The 14,169-nt window shown below is 40.0% G+C and overlaps 1 protein-coding gene across 3 annotated transcripts in view; it reads left to right on the top strand.

Annotated features, from left to right (window-relative positions):
* rnls (renalase, FAD-dependent amine oxidase) overlaps positions 1-14,169 on the top strand; it is a 41,223-nt gene that overhangs the window by 12,943 nt on the left and 14,111 nt on the right. The window lies entirely within an intron of this gene.

Here is a 14,169-nt window from a genome sequence, read left to right on the forward strand (position 1 = left end):
CAGTAGTGCCTATTTTTGACTTAAAGGATACTTTGCACTTATGCAAATGATTTGTGGGCTGTATTTGAAATACAGGAAGAACTGGTGTATCTGTGCACCTTAAGATAGGCCAACATTTAGAATTACATTTTATTGCTTCTTTCATCTCTTAGCATTTACCCTCAAAAATAAAATACTGCACTTTCCGTGCCAGTTGGATTTTTTTTAATATGGAAAATAAAGTAGAACCAGGTACGGCTGGGATTGAGCTATTTTCAAATTACAGACAAATTTTAAATAGTAAGGAAACCTTTTATGAATGATGTTGAAGTACAATATATCAGCACAGTGATTCAGCATCGTTCTGTTTTCGTTCTCCTGTTGGAATGCATTTCACAAATCATTAGTTACAAATAAATCTCTGCATTCACTAATCAGTAATCTGCTTTGATTTATGACTTCAAAATCATTTATAGATATGAGCAAATTCAGCCCAACACTAAGGCATGTTTTGGACCATGGGAAGAACCTGGAAAACCCGATGAAAATCCACACGGACACAGGGAGAACACAAAACTTCAGGAACCCTGCTGCTCGAACTTGCTGACTTAAATAAAAATTCAGTGTGTCTTCGATATAAAACTCCTGACCAGAACTGATTTTATTTGTATAAACCGTTCTATTTGCCACAGCGCTGTATGACATTTGCAGAGAGGCCTCCGTGTGCGTAAATTATTGAATGTACCGTTCATGCAGTGAGCGTGACTCTGCTGCAGAGTTGCTTCTATGTCTTTCGCTTAAATCCTTTGGCCCTTCCACTGGATTTCCATGTGTAGGGAGAGGAAATATGGTTGTGTATCGTTTGCAAAAGATGAATGAACTCGAGGAACTCTGCTGGGCTGTGACACGCCTGATGTAAATCAATGCAGGTCTCGGTTCTATTTGTTCACCGTAATATATAACTGAACATTTTGGGTCAGTGGTTTGACTCGGTTCCTGGAGTGCAAGCTCAAGGGAGAGGTGTCTTTTCATACACAGAGCCATGCCAATTACAGTGCCAAAACCTTAATGCATTCAGCTACAGCCAAATCCCTGATGGATTCTGTTTGCTTTTTTGGACAGAACCTGCCCTCTCTCCATAATATTTGGATGTTTTTCATCGTTTTATTGCTGAAGTTCTGCTTTTATTTCTTGCTTAAGCCTAAATGCATGCTGTCACTGACATTCTCCGCCAGTTGCCAAAAATGAACAAAAGTGAACAGAATGCAGCTTTTGCAAGAACTGGCACAGTTTGGTTGAATGTGAATGACATAAGAACATTTGAGTGTTCTCAAACATTTGCAGTGACTCCACTTTTTCTCCCATTCACTTACCCAGGATACTGACTCAGGAAACATTTGCACACATAAATTAAATATTTTTTTAAACTAATGTTTTTAAGATGAACAACGGAGGACTTGCTAGATGCAATTAAATATTTTTTTAAGGTTTGTTGAAAAGGTTTGTGTCTGATTTTAATCGGAGAATGCAAAGTATACCAGGTGATCAGGCTCGTTCGTCAGTAACGCTAGGAAAAGTAATGCATGTCAGTTTCACAATTAGTACTCAAACGAAATTCACTTCCAGCATGTCAAGCACAGTTGAGCATATGAGGAACTAGTTCTGCTTTTGTGGGTAGAGACAGAGAAGACATAAAAAGAGGAAGCTAACCCTCTGCCTAGAAAAACTTAACACGCTTTGCTTCTGAGGTTTTGTAACACGTCCAAAAGTATTCGTCTTTGTGGTTTAAAGTATATTTTGTTGCATTTATATTCTATTTAATATTTGTCCCTAATTATTTTACCTGTTAAACAGGCTAACAAAATGTGTGCATGACTATCTCACCTTTTGTTTTAACCAAACTAGTTCCACATTAAGGCAGCTTTGACCTTTTCATGATTCAGGTGACAGCATGCAAAGTGAACAGATTTCCGTGCTGCAAATCTTAAACCAGTGTTCAGTTTTTTTTTAAGCATCTTCAGTGTATGAACTGATGTGTGAAGATGGAGGGAAGTACATCCCTTTTATCAGCTGTGGAGAGGATGAGCAGCCATGAACTCCAGAGCCCGTTTCATTACCCCTGCCTCGGGTGTCCGCTCAGCCACTGAGTGATGGCGAGCTCACACCCTTTCCTACTGTCAAGCCCTCTCTTTTATTTCCTGACCGCTTCAGCCTACTCATCCACTGTGAGCTTGAACTGAACTCCCAAGCCTCCAAGGCTTCTTTTTTTTTTTTTTCCAAATTACGTCATTTTTTCAGACATTTGAATGGCTGCTGTATCTTTTCTTTCCCTAGTGTACCCCATATGCCTAAAAGTTGAGCTTGTGTGGATTTCTCTTTCAACTAAGCTTCAACCTTCTGCCTGATCTGAAACTCAGCTAATATTGAGAAACATGATTCTTGATTTCTAATGAAATTCAAGCTCTATTTTAGTCAGGCCAACTCTCTTGCGTGGTAATCAGTCTGCCTGGCTGTATTATTCAATTTGGGGCTCGACTATGAGATAAGTACCGTACTTTTTTTTTTTTTCTTACTGTTTAAAAGCAATCGTTTATCAGCTGATATTATACCAGGTATGATGGCAACATGCGGCGTGCTTACAGTGTAGCCTTTCTGTCCCCACAGCCATACATAAATATCCAAGCGTATCATTTTGCAACCAATTACCTCGAGCTCCAGTCCATCCTTGGAATACAATTAATGTGTCGAATTACATCATCTTCCTCCAAGATAGGGAGTCTCTTTTTGTTTCCCGTCAAGTGTGTGCCTGTCTGGCTTTGCTGCTTTTAAGCCTGTGAGTCTGGCATGATGTAATCCTTTTTCTGACTCCTGACAAAGATGTATGGCTCGCCCCCCCATCCCCCCTACCTCTCCCCTCCTGCGCTGTCTGGCTTCTTGTATTTAAAGGGATGCTCTATGTCTCAGCATTTTAACAGTGTAGGTGTCCTTTATCTTAATCTTTACTGCCATGCGCAGTTTAGATTCTAACGACCTTGTAACACGAACATGAGTTGATATTATTTTAGACCTGGTTTATGAATAGATACAGTATACAGTAGATACTGTAAAAAAAGGATTATCAATTACAATGATCTTAACAAATACAAGGTCAAATTTTTAATTAAATGCACAAGCTATAGATGGTAAAAGACTAGAAAAAACATGGTTTAGTCGTCAAATGCGTACAATCAGATTCCTGTTCTTGGCTGATAGGAATGAAACTTGATGTGTTTTTCTGCTGTTGTACACACTGAGAGAAGAAATAATCTAACTTACAATAAATAACAACCCTTTATAATCGTGATTAGCAGAAAAGCATCTAATAATAAAATAATTAATAATAATTAATAATGTATATGTTCATGTCCAACCATGTGTTTGTGGGCAAACAGGGAAATTGCATAACTGCACAGATACTGTGAGTAATAGTTCACCTGATGAGATACTGTAAAGGAACAGGTAAACTAAGGTCTGACACAGTGTTGCTTTCAGAGCACCAGTTACACTATTCCATAGGCATGCAGGAAGTGGGAGGTTTAAAGCGCCAGTCAGGAACCAGTGTAACTGCCATGGCTGAGCTGACAGTAGCATTTAAACAAAAACTACGGCCACAGGATACTAAACAATTGCAAATATTTTGCAGTTCATTTCTATTTTACCTCTATACTTCTTTCTTTACGTTTCTGCAAAACAGTTCTTAACTTCTGAATAAATTCTGAAAATTTCTAAATAAAAGATATTATGTTAAAACGAAATTTGCTGATAAAATGGTTAAAATGTGCTTATTTCTGTTTAGATTATGTAAACAGACAGTACCAGGTAAAAGACTGTTGTTAGATGAGTATAAAAAAGTTTAAGATGGAGGTGATACACTGATCAGCAATAACATCGAAACCACCTGCCTAATATTGTGCAGGTCTGCCTTATCCTGCCAGAACAGCTGACACGCCGAGGCATGGACTGCACGAGATCTCTGAAGGTGTGCTGTGGTCTCTGGCACCAAGACTTGAGCAGCAGATCCTTTAATTCCTGTAAGTCCTTAATGGATCAGACTTGTTCCTCCAGCACATCCCAAAGATGCTCGATCAAATTAAGATCCAGGGAATTTGGAGGCTACACCTTAAACTCTTCGTCATGTTCCTCAAGCCATTCCTGAACAGCGCTCACAATGTGTCAGGGTGCATTATCCTGCTGAAACAGGCTACTGCTATTAGAGAATACCATTGCCATGAAGGAGTGTACTTGGTCTGCAACAATGTGTAGGCTGCACAGTGGTGTTAATGTAATGGCTGATTGGTTTATATACCTTCATAATGCATAAATGTTTGATCAACAGTATTAGGTGTTTTTTTTTTTGTATGTAACTACAATCATGTGATCAGCTTCTCACTTGTGTTATTGCTGAAAATTTGGATTAAAGTTCGATTCAGTGTAAAACTAGAGCAAAGGGCAGATCACAATCTCAGGCCCTGAACTGAGCGCCTTCCTGCGGGATACTGTGCTGATCTGTATCGTGATTAGAATGGAAGATGATTCAGCACTGAATCACCCACTAAATTAAAAGAACCTCCGAAAAGCCTGTTTCTGATTTCCTGATTTAGGAAGGTGTATTATTTTTTTTTCACGACAGGCTAGGAAAAAGTTTACATATGGTGATGGATGTGCTGTCAGTGCCGAAATGATTTTTATTATGAGTAATGGCAGCCTTTACATTCCGTGTCAATCCTTTTCTTAATCTGTTTCATATGCACTCCCACTTTTACTTAAGTGCTCTAGGAATATTAAATGGTCACCCCTAAAATATGCAACTTATAAAACAAAAAGTCTGTCCCTTGAGATGTGAGTGGTTTTCAAATACAGGAACAAAGTGTGTCTTTTCAACAATTAGTCAGATGTCTGAGGAAACACATTTTAGCTGCATTCTTTTCCTAGGTAAATGTCAACTCTATAAATGTGTGCTTTGCCTGACTGCTCACACATCAGCACATTTGTGCCAACACTGCAGCCCAGTTCTCTATCAGATATACTACTGAATGGTTTAGACTTTTGTGTGATTGCACAAATATTTGGCTTGATTTAGTTGACATGGGCTGGCAATCCTGCACAGCAATGCTCCTAAATGAATTTACTGTAAATTAGATAACTAAATTGATCACGTTGTCACAGTAGAGCTGATTTCATTTGCTGCCTGAATTAGTCTGGACTCAATGGGACATATTGATTTCCTATAGACAATCACTGAACGTCTACTGCAGCACTTGTCAACACGTTGTGCAACTAGATGAAACGGGCGTTTGATTTATTCATTAAAAAGGTGACAGATTTCCTGTAATATGGGTGGATGTGTTCCTCGTGTCAGTGTTACATTTCTCTCTCTAAAAAAAAAAAGGGGGGGCCTGACTAACAGGCTACCTTTGACCAACTGCTTAAAATAAAGGCCGTGGTTTGACGTCAGCGGTGAAGCCCTCAGGTTGCTGCTCTAAATGTATCTGTTTGGTCCCGAATTAAATTCGAGCTTTCTTTGAAATAAGCCTGCCTGCAAGCAGTCATGTTTACCCATCCTGATATTTTAGCTGACATCAGAACCATGCCAGCTCCTTATACCTGCCTACACAAGGGCATGCTGTTTGCAGAATGCAGGAAGGATGGATTAAAAAAATCCCTAAAGGGGAGAGATTAATAAATATTCCTGTAAATGTGTAGGTGCATGCACAATTAAGGACTAAAGCAAATTTTGATTTACTATCCTGAGGTGAGGCTTGTGTAGAAGAACTTCTGTAGTTTGTCCATAGGAAGTTTATCGCTAAACACGGATGTGTGCTGATTACCTGCTTCGTTTATAACATACTGTATCCATTATCACTGCCACTAATCTTCATTTGTGCTTTGTTGCTTTTGTGTTGCCTGCCTACAAAGCATATGCGACACACAGGGATCACTATCTGTTGTCACTTTCAGTGGCGTCTTTATGCAGTACTGTCGTCTATCGGTGTCACTTAAACTATTCATCAGAATTTGACCGGACCTTCATAGAGCACTTTAAGGATGAATAGATGTGAACTAGCCACACCTCCTCCTTAACATTCATGGGAATTTGATCAGAACTTTAATGTTTACTAATTGTTTGACTTTCTAATAATCTAATACCGTCCAATATACTGTAACAGTCAGAAGGTATACCGAATAACGACACAAGGTGGCGCTATATTTTTTTTTTGTGGTAGACAACAGCCAAATGTGTGTTCAGATGAGTTGTTGTAGCTACCTTACTTAACTTATTCTCCTCCGTTATAAGCATTCCAGGGTATGATTTGCTATATTATACTCTCCGTTATTACAGTAACTACTGAATGTAGTCTTGGACAACTGGCTTTTATAGTCACTGTTTAATACTGTAGATACGCACTAACTATTTCATTGTGACATCGTTGTCCACCATATTCATCTACGTTTCCCCTATTCACAACCTAAACCATTTATGGGAATGTAGCCAAACCTTCACAGAACCCTAGCTATTTCATTTTAAGAAGTAGCACAATCAGCAGGAAAGCGACACATATATTCCTTGTAAGACTCATCATTTTTTGTTGAAAGTTAAATTTACGTATACATTTAGGCATTTGGCAGACGCTCTTATCCAGAGCCACTTACAAAAAGTACTTTGAAGTTTACATCACTGGATGGATACCTAAACTTTAGTTAGTTACTAGGTCACTAACTAAATGCCATCAGTCAAACACAACTGGGAAGAGTTTTTTTTTTTACTCCAAGTTCTAACTTAAGTCCTAACCAGAGTCGTAGTTGTTAAAAAAGGACTTGCTGAACCCCCTAAAGGGTTAATTGTTTTTTAAGGAGCAAATCTCAGCTGGCAGACCTGAGTTCAAAACTCTTTCATGTGAAGTAAGTAAGGCTCAGATTTTGCTATATGTGTGTTATTATTTAATAAATGGGAGTAGTGTTTTATCAGTGTTTTGGATTTGCAGCTGCTTGCCAAAGGTTAGCTTGGAGGCATCTGTGGTGCTGGTCTTCATCCATTTAATTGGCTACATGAAATAAAGTGTTTTCTCTTCCAGGTGGTTTGGCTGTTGAAATCGCTGCCTGGCTTGGTGCTGAATGGATCTCATTAGCCACACAGCCAGTAACTTGACCTGACTCTGAATGTGCACTTGGAAAAGTAATTCAGATTTCTGTCCTAAACGTGTATGTGTATCATCACTGTCAAATATCATTTGATCAAATGGGTGTTGAAAAAGGGTCCGTAAAGAATCTTATACTTAAGCTAATGATGACTCACACTCACGCACGTATTATCTCCTCCCCTTTCCCTGACTCAAGCTGGACCCAATCTCGAAACACTGCAACACTTCACCTTACCCCTACAAATGCTGTACTTATCGTTGGGCGTAGTTCACTGAGTGCATAATTTTTTTTTTTTTTTTTTTTGGAAAAACAACTTCCGAAACTATTTATTTATTTTCGTAGTTTTCAGGATGCATTCCAGAACCTCTCAGGCAACTATTAAAACAACCTTTGAAGGGCTAAGAGAGATCATAAATTGCGAAACGGTGCAGTTCTGTCAAGCAATGTGAATAGATTTCCAGTATGCTGCACTGCCTTGTGGGCCGAGTCCCTAAGGATAGCGACAAAGGCCAATCTTGGCCTGGGAACAATGAGAAATACATGGGAGTTGGTGTGCTCTCTTAAAACAATATTTCCTCGAACAATACCGACCTTACATAAATCAAGCACCCGCGTTCAAAAATAAACTTTTGCCTTTGTGTTTTGGGCAGTGCTTTAAAACGTTCACTACTGCACCATGTGTACTGTGCACCTTCCATACCAATGTAAGTACAAAGCACCTTTATTGCTTTCTCAAGCCAGTGGATAAAGGTAATGATCCAAGGGGTAGTTCTGTTAGCGGAGCATTACGCAAACTGGAACAAACAGACACGTCCCAAAGCAAACGGGGCTCCATGCTGTAGATAACCGCATGATCGTGTCTTGAAATCTATCTGTGCCCAGCGTTTACATCTGCTTCAGACATCTACCTAATGCGAAGAAAGCATGGAGAAAGGCACGCTCATCAAGGAGAGGCTCCCACTCAACCACCTGCGGCTCCATCCAGAGTGTTCTCTCTGACGACGTTTAGGCAACTAGGGAAATTTAGTTTCCTAGTAGTTAGCCAGATGATGAACTTTGAGAAAACGCCCTTGTGCTGTTATTCCCTTGTCTCTCTCCTCTCTCTCTTTTGCACCCCATTGATTGCCAGCGAGCCATAGAGCATGTTTCACAATAACATTTTTATAGTTGTGACCCTGCCAGATGGGAGGAGATCAAGTTGTTCAAAACATGTTACCAACCTGGCATGCAAACATGCAACCCCTGTCTCTAGTACCTGTTTAAAGTTTAGTAGCCTATTTAGTGGATAATTAATATAATTAATACCATTTATATGTTGTATTTCTTAAATATTTACACCTTCACTTATAGCTTATCTCTCTGACCTATGATTCTCTGACACACACACACCACACACACACACACACACACACACACACACACACACACACACACACACACACACACGCGTGCTTAGAGAGGAAGCTCTAAAAGGAAACCTCATATCGCATGTTATAACATGAGACCAGCAGACCGTGTGTTTGGGAGCTGTTCAAGTGCAACTTCTGTATTCTATCCAACTTCTAGATTTCATTTTTGAATTGCAGCTTATGCAGGCGATGTTCCCTCTGATACAGTTGTTACCATCTGTCATATCTCCCTCTAACTTGTCAGAACAATGTGACACTACAAACTAGCGCTTTTGTCATTGACTGTACTTGGAAAAGTGCAGCTTTCCTGCAATGCAGTATTCTGACTGTGGGGTATAAAAGGATCAGGAACAAACACAGAGAGAGAGAGAGAGAGAGAGAGAGAGCAGCTGGTTCCCCCATGCTGGAGTACAAGGCTGACTGTATGCTATGGCCTGCATTGATCAGGCATTGCTTCATCAACACACTTAGCCAAAGCAAGTCTTGCACTCATTCTTCACATCAAAGATCAAGGGGCAAGGAGAGCCGACTGGAAAACTTTACCCATGTCATCTCTCTCTCTCGCACTCACCCACGCAAACACACACACGCATATGCTCTAATGTAGTCATCATTCTACCCGGACATGTGAAGGACATGCTGAATGTTCTTGCTGCAGGGGCCAGCGATGGTTTACTTTTGCAGGTTGGGGAAACGAGGCACCGCCAGCGAGGCGATGGCAATCACATAAGCAGCACGTGTTAGCTCGGGTGTGTGAGAGAGGAAGTGTAAACTCTCGGCCAGTGATGAGGAATATCTGCAAGATGGTTTTAGGAGTGTAGAGGAGCAATAAAGGCATTTTACCAGGCACGTTTATAAAGTACAGGCAGACACAGAACAGGCTCCTATGCTCCTGAGAGTTCTGTGGTGACAAGTGTGAAAAGAGGAAGAAGACAAGGTGTGTGAGGGAGTTTCTGCACCTCAGGATGTGAATACTCTTGAGATTTATGCTGCACTCATTTTCTCTCTTTCACAGCTTAGGAGAGGCCCCCTATGAATTCAGGTTTTTCTTTACACTTTCTTATTGTGTAAATTTGGACAAATACCCTGTGCACTGCATGTAATCGTGGCTTTTTCGAGACTTCAGCCACACCGAATTACAGAGTTTCTCAACAGACCTTAAATGTCCTAATCACTTGACCAGCGTCATGACACACATGTGGACACCCGGCTGAATTATTTCAGTTGACAATACTAACTGCGTTTTTCACCTGGACTATAAAACAGATAGAACATCACAAGGTTTAAACTCCCAACCCCTGCACAGTTCCAAGCCCTGAGGATTGTATAGAAAATATACAAACTGGAAAAGAGTTAGCATGTTCTTGTCATTGCAAAACTGTGCTCTCCACCTGTTGGACAGCTGTGTAAGGAAAAGGGCAGCAGAACTAAATATTCCTCCAGATGAAGGCAATTGAACCTCCATCTGGAGAAATGCAAACCATTCCATCAGGTCCACCTACAACAAACTGCTGGAACTCCGTTTCTTCCACCACTCAGAACTAAAAAAAGATCTCGATTGTACTAGACTGGGTAGAATCAAAGTTGTTTTTAAAAAAGTCCTCCAGAGTGAACTCCTTTATCGAATTCCTAATCTTACCCAGTACATGAGAAAAGCAAATACACATCAGAGATCTGAGTTAAAAATTAACCAGCAGCTTTTCCTCAACTGTGACATGAACAGGAGACATTGCTGGTTATGTAATAAACATCTGAAAATAAGTATTGATGAAGGTGGGAGAGGCATGATGTTATATTTAGGGTCTGGAGACTACAAAGCGCTCTGCTCTGGATTAGGGCATCTGGATATGCTGAAAATATAAACGTGAAATGTATACAGTGTATATAGTCTTGATTTGACTGAAAAGAGCTGACACTTCACTCGCTTCATGTTTTCATTCAAGCCCGTATTGTATTAAACTCTTTGAATGTGGCCTGTGGTTGAAGTTGAGTCCAGGAGAATCACAGTCTAAGCTTGCTTTCAGACAGCATCCTATCATGCCAGCTTTTTCCACTGGCGCATGGTTGTTAAATAAGTGGATGGTTTTTAGACAGTATGAAATGGCACCTAATCATATTTTGTGTTTTGACAAAATTCAAAGTTTTAAAATGTCTCAAAAGGCAATAAGCATCACAAATCTAAATCGCATTATTATTAATACAGTGTTTACAATGACATCAGTCCTCTTATGTGTTCTGTCAAGCAGTTTTGTGGGTGATTTGGCAGAAAGATTTTACGAACTTAAGAGTATTAGGTGTCCTTTTATATGACTTATAGAAGTGCTTTGTAATCTAAAAAAAAAGTTTTTATAAAAAAAAAAAATCAGTGCTAATTTAAGCACTTGGTCAAGAGGTTTAGGTCTTTATTTCTCATTTGATGACAGACCGTGACTCAGCTGTTCAGGCAGCCAGAGGAAGTTCATTTCACCACCTGGATGCCGGGTCAAGAAAGGAGTCATGATGACTGTCTTGCTTGTATCTTGAGTGATGGTGAGTCAAATCTTAAAGAGATGTTGTACAAAGTGGCTTCGGGTAGGTGGAGGCTGGTCCATTTCTTGCTTTTAAGTCAAGAATCTAATGCAAGCAGTCGATTGAATGCAGCAATGGAGTAAAGTGGGAGAACTTGGGGAGATTGAAAACAAGTCATGCAGCTGTATTGTGGATCACCCAGATGGCACGCAAGAGAAAAACCTGTTAGGAATGAGTTGCAGTAGTCCAATCTTGAGCTGAAAAGGAATGGAACAAGGATTCGAGTGGCCTCCGTGGTTTCGTGAGAAACCACCGGATCCTGCGGAGGTCAAAAAATAGAAACCTGTCCGACCAATTTAGGTACATAATAATAAAACAACCGCAGTTCTACAGGCTTTCCATAAAAAAATCTTCATAAAAGCAGAGACATTACATCAAAAATAAGAGTTTATTAAAAGATAGATACAAAAGTAATGATAAATGGATTCATTTAAAACTGCCAGTCAGTATGCAGACACGATGCTTATATAGATATACCTTAACTATGAGAGACAAAATAAGAAAAAAATCTCCAGAAAATCACATTGTAGGATTTTTTATAAATTAATTGGTAAATTTCTCGGTAAAATAAGTATTTGGTCGCCTACAAATAAGCAAGATTTCTGGCGCTCACAGACCCGTAACTTTTTCTTTACAAGGCTCCTCTGTCCTCCACTCGTTACCTGTATTAATGGCATCTGTTATCAGTATAAAAGACACCTGTCCACAACCTCAAACAGTCACACTCCAAACTCCACTATGGCCAAGACCAAAGAGCTGTCAAAGGACACCAGAAACAAAATTGTAGACCTGCACCAGGCTGGGAAGACTGAATCTGCAATAGGTAAGCAGCTTCGTGTGAAATCAACTGTGGGAGCAATTATTATAAAATGAAAGACATACAAGACCACTGATAATCTCCTTCGATCTGGGGCTCCACGTAAGATCTCACCCCGTGGGGTCAAAAAGGTCACAAGAACTGTGAGCAAAAATCCCAGAACCACACGGGGGTGACCTAGTGAATGACCTGCAGAAAGCTGGGACCAAAGTAACAATGGCTACCATCAGTAACACACTGCGCCGCCAGGGACTCAAATCCTGCAGTGCCAGACGTGTCCCACCGCTTCAGACACGCCTGGACATGTACTGGCTTAAGTTTGCTAAAGAGCATTTGGATGATCCAGAAGAGGATTGATAGAATGTCATATGGTCAGATGAAGACAAAATAGAAGAAAGAATGCTAAGTTGCATCCAAAGAACATCATATCTACTGTGAAGCATGGGGGTGAAAACATCATGCTTTGGGGCTGTTTTTCTGCAAAGGGACCAGGACGACTGATCTGTGTAAAGGAAAGAATGAATGGGGCCATGTATCGTGAGATTTTGAGTGAGAAACCTCCTTTAATCAGCAAGGGCATTGAAGATGAAACGTGGCTGGGTCTTTTAGCATGACAATGATTCCAAACACACCGTCCGGGCAACGAAGTAGTGGCTTTTGAAGGAGCATTTCAAGGTCCCGGTGTGTCCTAGCCAGTCTCTAGATCTCAACCCCATAGAAAATCTTTGGAGAAAGTTAAAAGTCCGTGATAGCCCCAAAATATCATTGCTCTAGAGGAGATCTGCATGGAGGAATGAGCCAAAATACCAGCAACAGTGTGTGAAAACCTTGTGAAGACTTACAGAAAATGTTTAACCTCTGTCATCGACAACAAAGGGTATATAACAAAGTATTGAGATGAAATTTTGTTATTGACCAAATATTTAATTTCCACCATAGTTTGCAAATAAATTCTTTAAAAATCCCACAATGTGATTTTCTGGATTCTTTTTTTTATTTTGTCTCTCATCGTTGAGATATACCTTTGATAAAAATTACAGGCCTCTCTCATCTTTTTAAGTGGGAGAACTTGCACAATTGGTGGCTGACTGAATACTTTTTTGCCCCATTGTATGTATGTGATTCATTAGGTTTTGTGTTTGGGTTTTTTTGTGCATAAATGACATGTTCCATAACCAGATTCCTTCACCACAAGAGAAGGAGAAAAAAAAAAAAAAACTTCTTATGAATTCTGCCCTCGGGGTTTGCATTGTTTCCAAGCTCCCCACGCTTAGATGCAGCACCAGATTTTTCTGTACCAAGGGGCACATTTACATGCTCTTAATTCACTGCAGATGTGATGTAATGACATAAAAAATCCTAGAAGTTCCTGGGACAGTCATGTGACCTTTCGATTTTGGCTGTCGCTATCTTCTGTGGTGGGACTGTTAGCACCATAACGAAATGAACATTCAAGAAAGTGTTCTCAGTGTCATCTGGATTCCTGTGGCGGAGATATGAGAGAAGATTGAATGGCATTTTCTTTTGTTTTCCAAAACCACTCAGCCACAGCATAAAAAGAATAAAAAAGATTCATATGGTCATTGATCCATTGTAGAAGCAGCACCAGTTTTGTTTTTTTCTTTTGAACATTTACACATGTTTGTAAGCCTCATGATATGTTTGGACTGGATTTCACTATTTTTAGCAAGCTTGTGAAACATCTGCAAGTCAGCATGGGAGGAGGATGCGCTTTGGTTAATAATCCTTCCTGAGGCTCTTTGTTAACTTTCGGCATATTTATTAATTGCCGGCGGTAGGAGGAAAGCATTTGATTTTAAGTATTTTCTCCTACAGGAATGAACTCTAACCTTTGGTATACTCAGAAATCGTGGGTAGATGACTAAAGTCAGGCCAAGCATGAGTTACTCGGACCAATAAACAACAGATGTTTCTGACCGGAAACAAGGATGGGCTAGCAGAAGAAGATGAAGAAAAAGAGAAAAGAAAAAAACATCCAACAGATAAACCTCTGTGTTTCCAGATTCCCATGTAGCACACTGAATTAAATCCAGTTTGTACTATAGCTCATCAGCCAGAGCCTCAAGTGGCCTAGTGCACCTGCAGTCTATAGCTATATAGTCCTTAAAATTTAATTAGTCCCCCTGTGGCACTGTAACATCGATTTCTGTGTAAAGGTTTTTGCAACACATTTCAGACTCAACCTAGAAAGAACTC

This window comes from Clarias gariepinus, chromosome 14 (assembly GCF_024256425.1).
Source record: "Clarias gariepinus isolate MV-2021 ecotype Netherlands chromosome 14, CGAR_prim_01v2, whole genome shotgun sequence".
Classification (NCBI taxonomy): domain Eukaryota; kingdom Metazoa; phylum Chordata; class Actinopteri; order Siluriformes; family Clariidae; genus Clarias; species Clarias gariepinus.